General features: G+C 44.0%; 1 pseudogene; it reads left to right on the plus strand.

Annotated features, from left to right (window-relative positions):
* The first annotated feature begins 3,692 nt into the window (after nucleotides 1–3,692).
* On the plus strand, nucleotides 3,693–5,532 carry LOC100346866 (casein kinase I pseudogene; annotated as a pseudogene).
* Nucleotides 5,533–15,684: the final 10,152 nt, after the last annotated feature.

Here is a 15,684-nt window from a genome sequence, read left to right on the forward strand (position 1 = left end):
CAAACACTAATAAAAGAAGTCAATGATCTGTGATTACTAGGTAAAACTGTCATTTTTCCATTCAATTACTGTTTATAAGCCATTGACTATATTCTCACCAAAACAGGATATTTTTGCTTTTTATTTGTTACATTTCTTATTCAGTGATGTATTAAGCCTTTTTACTGTAATGTAATTTAAATTATCTCAAAAACTGAAAAGAAAACAAGAAGAGAAGGAAGGATGGTAAAAGGAAGGAGGGTGAGAAGGCAGAGGTGGGGAGGGAGGATGGGAGGGAGTACCATTGTGTTCTTAGAATTATATCTACAAATCACACTGATTTTAAAATAAAAAGAAGACAGGCCCCTGTGATCTAATCACCTGCCAAAATTTCTACTTTTCTACATTGTTGCAAACATGATTAAGTTTCCAATACATGAACTTGGAGGGCACATTCAAACCACCATATTGTGGTTTATCCTAATGAAAATAAGCATTTCATGCTATTTGTGGCTGTTTAAGATGCACTCTGTCTTCTGATGCTCTTCTGTTCTCATAGTAAGCCTTCAAACTATTTTTTTCCTCATGCAAGAAGAAGAACATGTACCAGTTGATACTAAGTCCCAAGGTAATCTGAGAACTTGATGAGGGAAAAAAAATGAGGATTTCCACTTCTGGCAGTGGTAGCCATGCTTGTTAATGCTCTCCTCCCCATTGAGAACAAGCAGACACCTGGACAAAATCTTTTTTAATCTGTTGGATGGTTTTACATAGATATCAAGCCAATGAGAACTTGAGGAGCCAAGTTCCTGGAGAGAAAAGAAGTACACAGAATTCAGTCCAACATTCATCACTGCTTTTGCCCTACAGGCATTTATAAGTTTCAGAGCAACAGCTGAAAGGCTGAGCACAAAGTGGCACCAAACAGACTAGGCAGAACATCTGGCTGACTGGGTTGCGAAAGGAGCAAAAATTATAGTTCAGAGATCACCAAGGTGGAGACGCTCTGGTAACTGCCTGAGGCACTCAGTCAGGACTCCCAGTGGCAATATCAGGCACAATGCTTGATAAAAGTAAGTCTGGCCTCACCCCACAAAAATCTGAATCCTGGCTTCAAATCTACTCAACCCCAGGTTGGGCCAAGGAGCTCCATCCCTATGATGACTTCCTATCAAGTACAAATATATCCTCTTTGGAAGTTTGTATCATCTACAATTTTTATATGTATGTCCAGGCTGGTTGAACTAGGAGACAAAACTGACTAGCCAAAACCCAAGAAAAAAAAAAAAAAAAAACACAGACAAAACAAAGAGGCTCATGGGAGACTGATTAAGTTTTAAACACAGATTATAAAATAAATGAGATTACTTTGTCCAAGAGAGGATGAAGAATTGTAAACTGAAAACTTTCAAAAATGGCTCAAATGTAAATTCTAGAACAGAAAAATGTAATAACTGAAAGTAAAAATTCAAGAGTGAGGTTTAATAGCAACTGAAAAGAGAATAGTTAGCTGCAAGGTAAGTCAGAAGAGAAGAGCCATATTGTAGGAAATCTAAAATTTTGGTAAACACTGTAAAGTTTTTTAAAGGCAAAGACAGAAAATCTTAAAAGTAGACAGGGAAATACACACAGACCCATTACCTTTAAGGGACAATTAGAACAATAAGGTGTGTTCCTGACAGAAATAATAGAAGCCAAAAGGAAAAGTTCCCAGATGGCAGTGGCAACCCAACTCTTTCGTCTTTTTTTGTTGTATCTCTAAGGATAATAAAATATACTGGGAATGCAACATCTGAGATAAGGAGAGACTGGCCAGACAGCCTGGGCCTCCATTCCATTCTCCCAGAACAAAGAACGTCCTGTGATGCTTCAGCCCAGTGACTCAACTTACTCCTACATATGAAAACCAGGGTGGAGCACACATTCAAGGACCCTCAGCTGGGAGGGAAGTGAGACACATGCAGACAAGATTTCATCTGCCTTGGGCATCTTTCCTGAGCCTTGGGGATTGGCTCATCATGAATTCTAGGCTTCTATTGTTCCTTGTTGCCTGTCTGTGGGTAATAAAGTTATTTCACTTAACTTGTATGAGTATGCCGTCTCATTAGGACTCAGGAAAGTGGCCTGATACCAGTGTATGTTAGGAGTCCTTCCCAGGGACTGATGGTGGTGCACAAGGAACCTGCTTCACAAAATTATGAGACAACAGGATTATATGATCAACATGTTGAAAGAGAACATCTGGGCTTCTGCTCCCAATATGGTGAAGTAGCTCCTATCATACCCAAATTTTCTACACATAACAACTATAAACTGTAGGTAAAATTTATAAAACTAAGCCATAACTTGATGGCACTGGAGATTGAATAAATGCAGGTGGGTTGCAGGAGACAGTAAATGCTTCAAAAAAAGGAAATGCATGAGGTGAGTTATCCATTTTTATAGCATTTTTCTTGAGTGCAGGCAAGTCAGTGTCATACAAGGCAATATCCAATAGAACTCCTGTAGAAAACCTGTAACCTTGCTGGCTTTGAAAACTCAGAATGTAGGATTCGGCTTAACCGCAGACCATGGGAATGAGAGGGAAATCCCAGAATGGAAAAGCCAAAAAGGGTAAGGACACTTTGTTTTTCATCTCTGGTTAACATATCAACCACACATACATAGGGCAGACTCTAGCTAAGAACATGAGCCCTGAATACCAATGGGACAGTATTAAAAAGTCCAACACGTATGTAACTAAAATCACAGAAGAAACAATTAGGATATAAATAATAAATATTTGCTTGAATTTCCCCAATTCTAGTGAAAAATTCACAGACTCAAGAATTCAAGAAGCCGGCGCCGTGGCTCAATAGGCTAATCCTCCACCTTGCGGCGCCGGCACACCGGGTTCTAGTCCCGGTTGGGGCGCCGGATTCTGTCCCGGTTGCCCCTCTTCCAGGCCAGCTCTCTGCTATGGCCAGGGAGTGCAGTGGAGGATGGCCCAGGTGCTTGGGCTCTGCACCCCATGGGAGACCAGGAAAAGCACCTGGCTCCTGGCTCCTGCCATCGGATCAGCGTGGTGCGCCGGCTGCAGCGGCGGCCATTGGAGGGTGAACCAACGGCAAAGGAAGACCTTTCTCTCTCTGTCTCTCTCTCTCACTGTCCACTCTGCCTGTCAAAAATAAAAAAAATAAATAAAAAAAAAATAAAAAAAAAAAGAATTCAAGAAAATTCACAGATTCAAGAAACTCAGTGAACCGTCAACAGGATATATATGACGACAACCACATCAGACTCAAACTGTTGAACACTAAAGACAGAGATAAAATCTTGACAGCAACCATAGGAAAACAGACACACAGAACTATCACTAACTTCTTACCTGAAATTAGGAACATAGAGACGTTGGTAAAACAGTTGAAGTGCTGAAACAAAAAGTTATCGACCACAAATTCCACATCCAGGGAATACATACCTTAAGGATGAAGGCAAGAACTGGAGCCACAAAGATGGCGGCATAGGCAGAGTCACAGGGGTCCCTTCTGGTCAGAGCCGGAGGCACTGGCGGCAGCAGTATCGCCACCCTAACTCCCTGCACCCTTTCCAGCCCACAACGCTGCCGCAAAAGAAACAAGTAGCCCAGACACAAGTGGCCCAGCCTAGTACCCCTGAGAGCTGCCTCACAATCGGTAGCCTGGCAAAAAGAAACCCGACTGAGCAGTGCTGATGAGATCCCTGTGCCGAGTCTGGGCACTGTGACGCCAGGAAAGGCCTCAGTTGTCCACTTCCTGGCGCCCTCCCTGGCAGCCACGCCCCGTGGACGAGACTCAAAGCCCTCCGTCGTCCCCTCTGAGGTGTCCGGACTTGCCGCAGCCTCCACTTTTGTCTCAGGATGGGAAGCTACACTCGGATCCATGACTGTCAGAGCAAAATACAAATTGGTAGGGGAGATCAGGTCTGGCTCCTTCTGGGACACTTATCTGGCGCTCAGCATCATCAATGGTGAGGAAGTGGCAGCAAGCTAGAGTCACAGAAGGTCGGGTGTCCCCAGTTGCTGTAGGAGAGCAAACTCGGTAAGATTCTTCGAGGCGGGCTGGCATCCCCCACGCACAGTGGTATGATCAGGAAAAAGCCTATTATGTACTAGGCATGCATCTCCGGGGACCCAGCGTGGAAGTCCTACTCCATTTCTGTTCATGGTGAAAACTGTCCTTATGTTGGCTAACCAGATGATCAGAACTGAATACATGCATACAAAAGAATTTTATACACACATTCTCAGATAACTTCTTCATGGGTACTAGGCATCACTGTAGTAAGTTATTCCTTACCGATTTTGGTTTGGCCAAAAAGTACAGAGACAACAAGACCAAGCAACACATACCACACAGAGAAGATAAATACCTCACTGGCACCTCCACAAATGCTGGCTTCAATACAATCTCCGTACCGAGCAGAGTCGCCAAAGTGTCATGGAGTCGTTAGAATATGTGTTGATGTATTTTAATAGAACCAGCATGCCATCCCAAGGACTAAAGGCTGCAACAAAGAAACAAAAATATGACAAGATCAGTGAAAAGAAGATGTCCACTCTGTTGGTCTTACGTAACGGGTTTCCTGCAGCGTTTACCACTACTCAACCTATTGTCATGGGCTGTGATTTGAGGAAGCCCCAGAATCCAGGTATCTGAGGCATCTACTCTGCATCCTGTTCAGGACCCCAGCCACCAATAGGGCGACACCTTTGAGTGGACAATGGTAAAGCAGGAAGCTGCACCGCAGGCAGTAGCTGCCAGTGGGCGGGTCAGCAGGCCCAAACCCCTGCAGGCCAGCAACTGACAAAACCAAGAGTAATGGGAAAGGTTTCTAAGCATGAATTGTGGAAGAGAAGAAGCAGAGCAGGTGACTGGAGCAGCATTTGTTTCTCTTCAAATACAGAAAGGTTAGTTCATATGTACACTAGCTAGTGGCTATGGCAAAGCGTCACACTTCCTGTGAAGAACTTTAATTTCGTCATGAGCGGACTCTGGGCAGCATGCGTGTTGCTGAATCCTGAGTTTGTAGCCGCTGTGATTGTGAATATTAAGTGAGGCAGTCAAACATGGTGTCTGGCTTTCTACTGCATTGAAGTGCAAAAGTCAACTGAATGGTTGACACGCACAAACTGGTGGAGAAATTCTGCAGATGCCCATGGTTTGTTAGGATCCATCATTTTGAACTATCCTGCTTTGAAACCTCATTTCAGAAGAATGGCATAAACAGTCTCAGCCAAACTTGTGATGACTGTAAACTCTGACAATTGTGCATTCTTAGGGACTTTCCACCCCTGGGGTCTCTAAGTTGTTCACTTAAAACATTCTTAAAATGGTTGGCTTCTTGTTTGCAAGCCAGCTGATATGGTAGCAACTAAAGATTCCAGTGTTTGAGCAAACGGAAGACTGCCTGCTCACCTGTGCTAGAAATAACAGCATCTAAAGTGAAGACTAAGAAAAACTTAGTGACTACTAGGTAATCACTGGGACTCTGCATCAACTCTATAATTTTCTTGATATTTTTTTAAAAAGTGTATTTGTCACAGAAATTTAATTAACATTTTACAATTTAACAGGTGTAATATGTTACTTAGATAAATGTAATCACTTAAAACATCTAAATAATCTGGAATTTTGTTTTTATTTTAAAATGGGGGCTATTTTGTTTACAGGTTCATTAAAAATTAAAAACTGTTTAAGGAAATAAGTTTTTTTAAAACAACAAAAATGCCTTGCTGACTCACTATGAAATTAAAAATCTCCCCAATTTTTTGATACAACAAACAAAATGAAGGAAAATAGTGGCATAGAAAAAAAAATATGAACCTAGGAGTCTACCAGGGAAAATATTCTCCAAGAAAGAGAGGAACAGACATTGTGGTATAGCAGGTAAGCCACAACACGGGACATCTGCACCCCATTTTGGAGTACCTCGTTAGAATCCCATCTTTGGGGCTGGCACTGTGGCACAGCGGGTTAAAGCCCTAGCCTGAAGTGTCGGCATCCCATATGGGCACCGGTTCTAGTCCTCTTCTGATACAGCTCTCTGCTATGGCCTGGGAAAACAGTAGAAGATGGCCCAAGTCCAAGTAGAAGATGCACCCACATGGGAGACCTGGAAGAAGCTCCTGGCTCCTGGCTTCATATTGGCACAGCTCCTGCCATTGCAGTCAATTGGGGAGTGAACCAGCGGATGGAAGACCTCTCTCTCTCTCTCTCTGCCTCTCTCTGTAACTCTTTCAAATAAATAAAATAAATCTTTGAAAAAAAATCCCATGTTTGCCACTTGCTATCCAGCTTCTTGCAAATGTGCCTGGGAGGCAGCAGATGATGCCTCAAGTAATTGGTTCCTGACACTAACTCGGAAGACCCAGATGAAGTTCCTGGCTCCTGGTTTTTGCCTAGTCCAGCAACGGCTACTGTAGGCATTTGGAAAGTCAACCAGCAGTTGGAAGAACCCCTCATCCTTGCTCACTCACATTCTCTTGCTCTCTTTCATATAAACAATAAATTTTCTGAATGTTAGAAAAAGTATAAGTGAAATAAAGCTGTTTTAAGACAAAGAAAAAGTAAGATAATTTATTACCAGCAGACCTGCAACGGAAATTCTAAAAGAAGTCCTTCGAACAAAAGAAAAGGATCCCAAATGGAGCTCAGGGAGACCGAAAGGATGAAGAGCCACAAAAAGAAAAAGTGTGTAGGTAAACCTAAAGGATTAAGGAGTAAAAATAGTAATAATCATGGATGTTCAGACATAAATGATGGAGCCAGCACTGTGACGTAGTAGGCTTAGCCTCTGCCTGCAGCACCAGCATCCTCTATGGGCACCGGTTCATGACCTGGCTGCTCCTCTTCCAATCCAGCTCTCTGCTATAGCCTGGGAAAGCAGTGGAAGATGACCCAAGCAGATGGGCCCAAGAAGGCCCCTGCACCCATGTGGGAGACCCAGAAGAAGCTCCTGGCTTCAGATTGGCCCAGCTTTGCCATTGCAGCCATTTGAGGAGTGAACCAGCAGATGGAAGACCTCTCTATCTCTGCCTCTCTCTGTAACTCTTTCAAATAAATAAAATAAATCTTTAAAAAAAATAAAAAGTAACTAAATATTGACAATTTGTAGCAAAAATTGACTATTTACAAAGGCTGTTTACTCTTTTTCTGGACACATCTAAACATTTCCCAGACTCCTTTGCAAGCAGGTAACTATGTCCTAGCTCAGATGTGATCCTGAAGTCACTTGTGGAAGGTAGCATAGTCTCTGCAACCTAGACCCCTGAGTACCTGGAAGTAACTTGGACTGTTTCATTTCTACATGTGGAATATTATATATTCCAGGGTCCATTTCTGACAGCAGTTAGCCTCCTCTAACCTGCACATCCTTGGACCTACCATCTGTTTGTAGAGGTAAAAGTAACAAGACATAAGTCTCTATGAGAAAGAAAATTTAATTGGTAACATTCTAAATATCCATCAATAAGGTAAGAGTTGAATAAATTATAATGCATCCATAGTAAGGAATATTATGTAGCTAGTAGAAGTTTTCTCTGTACCTACTGACCTGAGTAGATTACAATAATTGAGGAGGAAAAAGTCAAGCTGATATAAATGATTAATAAATCTCACTTTTGAAGAAAAAAAAGAAATTGCCACAAAATATGACATATACATGTTTGCATGTATCTGGATGAGGATGGAAGAAGACAAGCAACATCAGAAATCAAGTCTCTAACATTGGTTACTTTAGAGGAGCAAAGAATGGAAGACACTGATTATGGGAAAGAAAAGTAATAGAATGGAAGCATTTCTCAGTGTAATATTGAGTGAAAATGTAGAATATAAAATTGAATCATAAAATATTGAATCAAATATGTAAAAAATGAATATGTATGTAGACAAGGATAAGAAGGCAATGTCAACTTATATAAAATTCATTTTTGTCTTAACTGTTAATATTTCAATATTACTTTTATAATAAAAGAATATTGAAAAATAAAGGAACAGGTTTAACCCCTACTTGGTTTGGGTTTTGATGCCACACTGCTACCATTTTGTAACCTGACCAGCCTGGATTGGGAATGTAGACTGGTGCTAGGGGTGCTTGATTAGCTTGCTGAGCCCAAAGGGCCACCTCACTGTGAAGGTGGAGTTGTCCCTGAAAAAAAAAAATGTTCCCTGTGTCAATCATCATAAGCAGAGTCCAAAGCTAGACTAGGAAATGAAGATTCAAGGGGCAAGCCCCTTCAAACTTTACTGTTCTTACAAATCACATAGAAGTTTTGCTAAAATGCAGATTATAATTCTGAAGGAATTGGGTAGTGCCTGAGACTCTGCATCTCCAATATTTCTCCAAGGTGACACTGCTGCTCATGGTGGTCCTTGGGTCACACTTGCCCAGCCTAGGGCTAATGAGAAAGAAGTCTTTCCACTCTGTGGGGTCAAGGACATGGAGGGAGGGAGTAGGTAAGCTGCCCCCAGGAAAAATAGTAATGAGACTTGGAGCTGGTCTGAGAAGATGACTGAGCCAGCACCACAGTCATCGAGTACTGTGACCCTTCTGTGAAATCTTATTGTCATCCCAGTCTCCGCTGAACCACGGACATTACAGGGGATAATTCCTGGAGGGACCAGTGCCATGCTTGAAATGAAGTAGTCAAGGGTAAAAATCCAGTCTGCTTCCCCTAAAGTCAATGAGGTGGTTTACAAGGGTTCATCAGCAGGTGGCAGCTCTGTCAAGGGGTTCTCGTGAAGTGCAGAAGCCACAGAGGGCAAGAACTGAGTCCTGTTCTGAACAGGAAGCCTATTGGTCACAACTACAATAAAATGGCCTAAACAAGGAAGGGATTTGTTTTACTCATAAAACAAGGAATCTGCAGGTCAAGCAGTTTCAGGATTGACTGATTCTCAATCCAGAGACAGCATCAAGGACCCAGGTCCTTCCTATCTCTCTGCTCTGCTCTCCCAGGCATGCTGGATTCTGTCCTCAGACCTGTCCCTTCATGGTGGCCAGATAATTGCAGAGCCTCACAGTATCACACAAGAGGGAACATTCCTTCCTTGGGCCTCTTTTGAATAACAAAAATACCTTTCTCAGAAGCACCCTATCCTCCAGTTCTCCTCGAAATTTATTAACCCAAACTGCACTGCACTCCAGGTCCCTACACCAATCACTGAAAAGGGTGGCAAAAGTCCCTTGCTTGGGGCCAGTGCTGTGGCACAGCAGGCAAAGCCACTGCCTGCAATGCTGGCATTCCATGTGGGCACCGATTCCAGTCCCAGCTGCTCCACTTCCAATCCAGCTCTCTGCTATGGCCTGGGAAGGTACTGGAGGATGGTCCAAGCACTTGGGCCCCTGTACCCATGTGGGAGACCCAGAGGAGTCTCCTGGCTTTGGATCAGCACAGCTCTAGCCACTGCAGCCAGTTGGGGAGTGGATGGATGGAAGACTTCTCTCTCTGTGTGTAACTTTCTCTCTGACTTTCAAAAAAAATGAATCTTTAAAAAAAAAAAAAAAAGAGTCCCTCGATTGCCTTAGAATGATCAAGACGCCCCTTCTGTATTGGAGTACAGCCTAATCTCCCCCGGGGTATGAAGCTATCTCATACCAAACAAAACTGCTCAGGGAACTACCAGGATAGGCAGATCCATCCAAGTGCTGGGATTGGTTAGGGGAAGCGCCACTGTGGGGAAGGCTGACAACGGTGTCTTTCAAACCTGAAAATTCCCATGAATCAATGAAGGGTTCTTTAAGGGATGTTATTTCTCCCATCAGTAAAGGTGACAGGTGTGCAGACACCCTCGTTCTGTCTACCAGTCAACTTTGGAAGACCAAGGAAAAGAAAAATTAAGGCAGAGGAGGTCAAGTTCCACCAGGAACAATATAACTCCAAAGAGAAGACCCTACCTTGGATTCAACACAAGTGAGCAACCTCAAATGACTTGGAAAAGACAGAACTGCATTTCTCTCTTTCATAAATACATGAATTAATTGCTCAGAGCTGCTATAGTGAATCTATCCACACTCCCACCCGTGGAAAAATTAAAAGAGATGGAGAAACACACAGTTCTAAGACACTTCCTGAGGGGCCAGCACTGTGGCATAGCAGGTTAAGCATCCACCTGCAGCATTGGCATCCCATATGGGCATCAGTTTGAGTCCCAACTGCTCCACTTCTGATCCAGCTCCCTGCTGATGGCCTGAGAAAGCAGTAGCAGATGGGCCAAGTGCTTAGGACCCTGCACCCACATGGGAGCCCCAGAAGAAGCTCCTGGCTTTGGGTAGGCCCAGCTCCCAGTGTTGCAGCCATTTGGGGAGTGAACCAGCAGAAGGAAGACCTCTCTGTCTTTAACTTTGCCTCTCAAGCAAATCAATCAATCTTAAAAAAAAAAAAAAAAAAAAAAAAAAAAGACAACGACAACACTTCCTAGAAGGTACACATACTCTCTCTATAACCCATTGGCCAGAATTTAGTGACGCAGCTAACCTTAGTTAAAAGGGAGACTGGAGGGGCCGATGTTGTGGCATAGTGGGTAGGGCCGCTGCCTGAAGTGCTAGCATCCTATATGGGTGCTGGTTCAAGTCCCAACTGCTCCTCTTCCAATCCAGTTCTCTGCTATAGCCTGGGTAAGCAGCAGAAGATGGCCCAAGTCTTTGGGCCCCTGCACCTGTGTGGGAGACCCAGAAGAAGATTCTGGCTCCTGGCTTCAGATCGGCCCAGCTCCAGCCATTGCGGCCACTTGGGGAGTGAATCAGCAGATGGGAGACCTCTCTTTCTTTCTCTCTCTGCCTCTCCTTCTTTCTCTATGTAACTCAGACTTTCAAATAAATAAATCTTAAAAAAAAAATAAAAGGGAGACTGGAAGTTGTATCTTGATTCTGGGAAGCCACACACCCCTGCAAAAATCTAAGGCCACATGACTGTGCAGAAACCATGTACACCTTCCATGAAATACATAGAACCCATGCACGCCGTAAAGGAAAGCAATGCCCTGGGCAGCAACTGCAATCAGCTCAAATCCAGGAAGACTGAGTTCTCATCCTCCCCACTGGGCAGGATGATACTATTAGTAAGAGATAGTATTTCTAAGTCTTCCCATCACACTCCTAAAAACAACAATAGTAGAGGTGGGTATTTGGTCTAATGGTTAAAACACTGCTTGGGATTCTCGAATCCCACACCAGAGGGCCTGGGTTTGAGTTCCAGCTCCACAACTGATTCCAGTGTCCTGCTGCTGCATATACTGTGGATATGCAGCAGGTGATGGCTCAAGTAGTTGGGTCCCTGCCAACTACACAGGAGACCTGCATTGAGTTCCTGGCTCCCAACATTGGCCTGATATAGTCTCAGCTATTACAAGCCTTTGAGGAATGAAACAGTGAATGGGAGATGTATCTCTATATGTAGATTAGATTAATCTGTGTCTCTTTCAAATAAAACAATAGCAACAGTAGAGAAGAAACAAGAAACAGCAATTTTTAAAGTTTCTATTTGGAAATAGGGGGAATGGGAAATGCCCAAAAGTTACTGGTCCATAACCACTGCCATATCTCACTAAGCAGCAATAGTGAGACTCCTTGCCTTGACAGTGAAGTCAGTTCCTTGCTTAGACTTTCTGCTAGCCTCTCATTCTCCTTTCTGAGAAGAACTCCTTTGCCCATCAGCCCTTGCTTTCCCTCTGAAGGCTTCTTTCTTGTGTATCGTCTTCCTGGCCACATCTACAGTGGGCCTTGGAGAGTACACACCAGCCCCTTTCACACCCTCTTCCTGCTAATACGAGCTCAGGGATTAATGCAGAGATGGATGCTCACAGGCATTCCCCCCCCATACAATTTCTTCAGAATTTTAGTAGATTTTATATTTGTTTCTGTGTGTGGAAAAAAAAAAAAAAAACATGACAAACGATCTCATCTAGACAGAATTCTCAAGCAAGTCTTGGGTCTTATATTTAGTGACTTCTGGCCATATCTCTCTCTCTCTCTCTCTCTCTCTCTCTCTCTCTCCTCTCTCTCTCCCAACATAGCAGCAGCTGAAAAAATCTTGGATGAGTTCTGATTTTTGAGGACAGTTAAGGGGATTCCCATCATATGCAAAGCACTCCAAAGGAAGTTGCCCAAAGAAGGTTCAGGGCCAGGGTGTTATCTCTCAACAAGGCAGCCAGTTTGCAGTCACTTCTTTGGACTGCTTCAATTTGGGGTATAGACATAGTTAGCTTATACAACACTACAAATACCCCAAACTGCCAGCCTCTGAGTCAAATTAGAAGGCAGGCTGCAGCACAGAGCACCTCCCTCAGCAAAGCTATGTTTCCTGAATCACTACTTACAGACCACTTCACTCTTACCTGAACTCAACTCTCTCTAGTAAAACTTGCCAAAAACAGCAAGCAGCAGCCAATACTACCAACATTCTGACCTTTTCTCTACTGTCTCCATAAACATACGGCCTGCCTACCAAGATGCAATCTGACCAAATGTCTTACCACACATAACAGGGGACACCATCTTTCTAGCACACAGTTCTATGTCTTCACAGACCACCCTCTGCCTAAACTAATGCCTTACCACTCTGGTTCAGAGCTAAATTCTGTATTAGAAAGGCTCAGCTGTAAGAGTCAAATAACCCATAATAACTGTTTAAAAACATAGAAACTTCTCTCTCTTGTGAAAGATTCACATAAAATTATGGATGTCTGAGCCTTGTCCCCAAAGACAACGCAGTAATGTTGGATTTAGAACACTTTTTGCATGGGCAGGCATTTGGCAGAGCAGTTAAGACACCACGTGGAATGTCCACATCCCAAATCCCCAAATCAGAGTACCTGGGTCCGAGTTCACTTCTGCTTCCAATTCCAACTTACTGCTAATGAGCACCCTGGGAGGCAGCAAGTGTTGCCTCAAGAACTTGGGTTCCTGCCAGCCACATGGGAAACCTGAATTGAGTACCCTAGCTTCTGGCTTCAGCTGGTGCTGTTTCAGCTGTTGTGAACATCTGGGTACTGAACCAGGGAGATGGAAGATCTCTGTGTCTGAATCAATCAATCAAATCTCTCTCTCTCTCTCTCTCTCTCTCTCTCTCTGCCTTTCAAATAATGTAAGATAAATAAAACTTTTTTCCAAAAAAAAATAAAAAAAAACATTTCTGCAAACAAAATGTCATGGAGTGATCAGCAAAGTCAGTGTGTGGTGACTCATCAGGGGCCAAAGCTACTTCCAATTTACTGTTCAATTCCTCTATGTGATCTGCTTCTTCCACTGGGACTAAGATGGCTCTGTCAACCCAGCCACGCATTCTTTCTGGTGGGGAAGGGAGCCGAGGAGAAGGGCACGCCCTCTTCTGCTAGCCACATTTCCTGGGAAGGTCTCAGGCTATTTCTACTGTGTCCGTGGTCAGACGTTATCCACATGGTTATGTCTGGCTGTAAGGGAAATGGATAAATGACAAGCTGTGTTTGCAACCATCACTGCAAAGCAAACATTGCAGAAAATAAAACACAACAAATACTGGGGGACAACTAGTGTTTTTCGCTTGCCTTCACCTCTAGTCTCATGGACAGAGCTTCAGGAAAGTCACCTGGGGCTTCTCCAGGCCCCCTGAAGGCTGGAAATACAGGAGGGACAGACTTCAGAGGGGCGGGGAGGCAAGGAAAGGGGGAAGGTCTGAAGGAGAGAAGGAAGAGGATGGCCCATGTGACTGCGAGACAGCCAACCTGCCCTCATCCCAAAGGGGCGTTCCCCGAGATTCCCTCCCAGAGAGCCACTCACCAGCAGAATCTGTGTGTCAGTCAGATTACTAGAAACCCAAGGGAACCACAGAGAAGAGATTCCCAGAGGGGGCAGAAAGTATCCAAAGAATACATATGCACACTCACTCCTGCCCCTAAAGGAATCGGCTGTAACCATCTGCACAGCCAGAAGAAGCCAGTGCCCAGACTATCCTGTCCCACTCACCACCAACCTTAACCCACTACAGTCAGCAACTTTGCTGAGCAAGTTGGCTGGAAAGAAAATCCTTGTAAGGTGAGGTGAGAGGTAGAAGCTTCCCATGCCTTCTTCCCCAGCTCGGACGTGCAGACCAGAAGAAGAGAAAAGGGGAAGCTCTCATTTTAAATAAAATGTGAGCTTTTCATTATTTATCTGGGACTGCACACTTCATTTCCATGGTTCTCAACCTGCCTGCCCATTGGGATTACCCAGGGAACTTTTTAAATTACTGATGCTCAGTCTTCCTCCCCCAAAGCTTTTCATTTCATTAGACTGGGGGAGGAGGTGCAACCTGGGCATCAATATTTTTTAAAAGCTGCCCAGGCAACTTTGGTGGGCAACCTAGATTGAAAATCACTATGGTAATAATGAATTAAGAGCAGTTTTGCAAACAGAAGATTGTGGAATGACTGGAACAGTGATGGAACATGCTCTAAATCCCACACAGGGAAAGAGGAACTATTCCCCACAGACGAGGTCTGGAGGGAAAGAATAACAATTCACAACTGTTCCCAATAAGAGTGCTCATTTTCAACCTGACAATTATATAAATCCGACCTCCTTCAAGAAGATTAGAAGCCTCTTCGGGGTAAGGACCATGACTTAAGATTCTCTGGAGTCTGCATTTGCCAAATAGACATTTATTGCCCTGTTATTAGCTTCTAAGCTCCAGGCTGGGATACGCTGAAGTGTCCCTCCTCATGCACAGGACAAACTAAGGTGACTGTTAGATAACCTTAACCTATATGAGAGGTCTTTAAAGAGTTCATGGAAATGCATCCTACAAAAACAACAACAACAACAACAAAAAAAAAAAAACTTTACATGGATTTCAAAAATTTGGGCACCAGGGCCAGCGTTGTGGTACAGTCGGTAAAGCTGCCGCCTGCAACACCAGCATCCCATATGGGTACCAGTTTAAGACTTGTTTGCTCCACTCCCAATCCAGGTCCCTGCTAATGTGCCTGGGATAGCAGCGGAGGATGGTCCAAAGGCTTGGACCCCTGCACCCACATGAGAGATCCAGAAGAAGCTCCTGACTCTGGCCTGGCCCAGTCCCAGCCACTGTGGCCATTTGGGGAATGAACCAGTGAATGGAAGACTGATCTCTCTCTCTCTCTCTCTCTCTCTCTCTCTCTTTCAATAAATAAATAAATCTTCTTTTAAATGTGGCACCAGAAAAACATTTATATTTTAATTCCATTTTCCATGAATTTTGTCAGATCTCATCTTGAAACTGACGAATAATGTAAAAGTGCAGGAGCTGATTAAAGTTCCAGCTGCTCTATTTTTGATCCAGCTTCCTTCTAATGCACCTGGGAAGGTACCAGTGGTTGAGTCCCCGCCACCTTCTTGGGAGACCCAGGTGGAGTAACTGGTTCTTGGTTCCAGCCTGGCCGAGTCCCAGCTATTGTAGCCATTTGGGGAGTGAACCAGCAGATGGAATATATCTCTCTACCTCCTCCTTCCCTCTCCATCTCTTTGTAGCTCTGCCTTTAAAATAAATAGCCCTGCTGTCATGGCTGAAAGCCAGGTGACCTCATGGCCCAACCACTAGTGTTAGCTCCACCCCACCCTAATGGGATTCGCTGTTGCTACTTCCCCGCTCACTGCTTAGCAAAGGTTTAACAGGACCTGTCCTGAACACATGGCTCTCTCAATCTCTTTCTCTCTCCTCTCTCCCCCCCCCCCCTTTTCCTTCTTTGCCCCTTC

This window comes from Oryctolagus cuniculus, chromosome 2 (genome assembly GCF_964237555.1).
Source record: "Oryctolagus cuniculus chromosome 2, mOryCun1.1, whole genome shotgun sequence".
Taxonomy (NCBI): Eukaryota; Metazoa; Chordata; class Mammalia; order Lagomorpha; family Leporidae; genus Oryctolagus; species Oryctolagus cuniculus.